The sequence below is a fragment of the Ceratosolen solmsi genome, unplaced genomic scaffold, assembly GCF_000503995.2.
Source record: "Ceratosolen solmsi marchali unplaced genomic scaffold, CerSol_1.0 scaffold57, whole genome shotgun sequence".
NCBI lineage: Eukaryota > Metazoa > Arthropoda > Insecta > Hymenoptera > Agaonidae > Ceratosolen > Ceratosolen solmsi.
In genome coordinates this window covers 3,886,882-3,890,592 of record NW_011948427.1, presented here as the reverse complement: position 1 = coordinate 3,890,592, position 3,711 = coordinate 3,886,882, and the positions used below count along the sequence as shown (strand labels likewise).

General features: G+C 25.5%; 1 protein-coding gene across 1 annotated transcript in view; it reads right to left on the bottom strand.

Moving 5' to 3' along the window:
* The window catches only part of jdp (DnaJ domain-containing protein), a 25,533-nt gene that overhangs the window by 16,349 nt on the left and 5,473 nt on the right, over positions 1-3,711 (bottom strand). The window lies entirely within an intron of this gene.

Below are 3,711 nucleotides of genomic sequence, written 5' to 3'. Positions count from 1 at the left end.
CCCCCCCCCCCCGCCCCCGCCCCCGCCCCCCACCACCCCAATCGGTGTTGTGCGGTGTGTACGTGTACGTGCGCGTTTAGAACCATACATTATTGAATATGTGTGAATAATAAACGATTATTTACAAGCTAATGTATACAGCAGGCTATTTTAATTTACGCGTCTACTGGGAAAACTATACGCGGTAGTAGTGTAAAGACGAAGTATACAATACTTTAACAATTTACTAGCCTCCGACTACCTCAATATGGTCCACCAACTGGAAAAAGTAACATTAAATAGCTCTAATACCTATTAAAATGATTTTGTGTAGGTCCTATGACTATCATTAAAATTAAGAAAAACTCTTCTTTAATCAGCTTGGAAAATAAATTTTTTTCTTTTTGCAGGAAACTCTTTAACTATTGTTAATTTACATTATACGATATTTGAAATTCTTTATCTAATTTCATGTAATTGTTATTAAATATTTCTTAGTAAATATAAAACTATTTTAATATTGTAATTAAATGAGATAATATAAATACATTAGTATAAGCCACGGGGCTACATTAGTATAGCGCGAAATAATCTCATATGATAAATCTCTAGTTAAGAAATTTTTAATAAGTAATAATTTATTCTCTTCCATTAATACAATAAAATATTCCTTTAGATTATTACAATATCTTTACAGTTTTAGAATATATTATGAATTGATTACTGTAAAATTGCACATTATTTGTTAAAATTTTAGCATTAACAATAAATTTAGCTCATTATCAAAAGTACTTAATTAAAATAAGTATTAATCGTTGACAAAGTAATACTTCATTTAAGCAAGCATATCGATATTTCAATTATTATCGTTAATATGTAAGATAATTTCAGTGTTATGAAGATGCAATAATATATAGTGTTTTGCATTCGATAAATTCACAAGTTTTTTATTTTGCAAAACTTCTTATGATAAACGGATGAACGATTCTTAATTAATTACATAGATTTTACACATATTTAAAAAATTTTTGAAAATAATGAATTTAAAAAATAAATAATAAATGCAAAAATTATATATATATATATATATATATATATATATATAACAAATAGGTTTCTCTAAGAAATTTAATAACAATTGAAATATTTACAAGAGCAATATAATGCCTATTTCGTGTATTTTTATGTGACTAGTAGATATTTTTAGATGAAAACTGTTCAACGATGAAATCTAAAAATTAACAAGAACTAATAAAGAATTATGTTAAAAAATAATGTTGTTAATTTATCAATAGATTATTAAAATCCATTTATTGTAACATAATTATACAATTGATTTTTAATATTTAAAAATTATTTAAAATTAACTTTAAATTAAACGGAACTTTATCAAATAGTTAATAAAAATTTAATTTTAGAACTGAAGGCTAAGATGAAGTAAAATTCGAATCAGAATGTTCGAAAGTAAAATATTTTTGAGTATACTGAGCCATAGTAAAAATTATAATGGTAATCATATATTAATAAAAGTTAAGTATATTATGAGATACTCATAATATTAATAAAAACTAAGAATTAATATCATTAAACCGTCGATATTTTAAACAATGATCAAATAATAATTATCATATTAATTGTTATTAATATATTATTTTAACAATTAATTAGTAATTTTTAAATAAAAAATGTCCATAACTCTTAATCCAATTTCTAATGAATATTGCATCTGTACATACAGCATTGTAAGAAAATCTTATGTTTTGTCATAAAAATTAAAAACATCTTCGTAAAATAATGTATACGTAAAAAATAATTTAAAATAGTTTAATATATAGTATAGTATTTATAGTATTTCAGAATCATTGGATCATTATATCATGGACATTATAAATGGATCTAAAAATATTTGTTAAAAAGTTATGAAATTATAAAACAAGTCTATGTATTTAACTTATTAAAACTTGTGTAACAACTGTAATAAATTTTTTAATTGTTTTTTTAAATTTAAATACAAATTAATAAAAGATTTGTAATTATAATGTTTCAATTAAAGGAATTCAAAGCACAAAATATATTCTTTTTCTTGTATTTACAGCAAATATACGAAAAGTCTTTTAACAAGATTTTTAATAAATCTGAAATTACGATTACATAACGTAATATAAAAAATATATTTTCTAAACAAATATACAAAACATGCTCCTACTTACATGCTCTATCAGATTTTATTTGATAAAATCATATTTTTTTAGAAAAACTGTTTTATAATACACAATATGAATGGATACAATTACACTAAATATTCCGTTGCTGTACGTATAAAAGATTTGATATTTAACCGACTAGTGTAAAAACAAAACTGCCTGAGAGAAACCAGCACTAACTATGCGTGTACAACTTTCACTCCACGAAGATGTAAAATCATTGGCGGCCTTGTATGTAATCAGTGGAAGGGGACGTCTGACGCTTAGCACTCTACTTTACCGACTAGAAATTAGCGCGAATGAAGTAATGATCGGATTAAATTGTAATTTTTAGTAATATATTTATAGGAAATTCAGGTGAATTTTAAATGATCTTTATTATAATATATTATGAGTATATAATATTATATGACTATTATTGATAAATTTCATTCTCTATAATAGCTTTAATTTATTAATTTAATTAATTATATTTTTTTATAAAAATTCTTTCAAAATTAACATTACTGAAGCATCAACTGCTATTAGAAAATTTATAAATATATAAGAATTTATATTAAGCTCCATTCTATAGTTTCATTTGTAATAAAATGTTTAACACAAAAGCTGCTGATATATGCAAAATTAATTTTCTATGGGTCTATTATTTATAATAAATATGTATTATTATTAATATTATTATCATGGAAAGCATATGAAATAATTTAGAATTTGTATCGTGTGAACGATTGATCAAATACGTTCTAATCGGTCTGAAAAAAAATTCATTCCTCCATATTGTTAATACTCTATTTAATTAAAATTAAATTTATCAAAAGAAAATAGTTGCTGAAATAATTATTTCAAATAATATTTACAATCTGTATAATTAAAAATAAAAATAATGAATTAAATTGTTTAAATAAATAAAATGTGGCATTATAAAATTAATTTATATTTATATAATGCAATTATCTTAACTTTTAAACATTGATTATTAAAACATTCATTGTTAGAATAATATTAGCCATCATCTTTCTGTAATAACTAAAGTCTATTTGCTAAGCATACTTTGTGTACAGCATTAAAAGCCATTAATCGAGTAGTTATTTTAAGAATAAAAGAATGAATTGAAATAAAAAAGATGAAGGTAATTACTCTCGTTGTTACTGGGGAAAGAGCGGATTAATTCTGTCAAATAAATTACCCTCGGCAATTACTCGTGCAAGCAATAAACGTTTGAAAAGTCCAATGCTGCATCGACGCGCTTTAATGTTATAGCAGAAAGTCGGGAATACGTCAGAATCGTCGTCCAGCATCCATCGAGCATCTATCCAGCAGCCGTACAGCTTCCGTTCAGCTCTCTGTAGTACGGATGCCGGTATTGGACGCAGAAGCCGGTGACAAACAAACGGGCCTATAAAATCCTTTTGATCTAAGGCGGAAGAAAAATCTGTACCACTGCCCCTGGCAGACATCCATTCTCGTGCAGATGCCAATGCAGGCAAAGGCAGACCGGCACGAGCCTCAAACCCCCCCCCCCCCCACC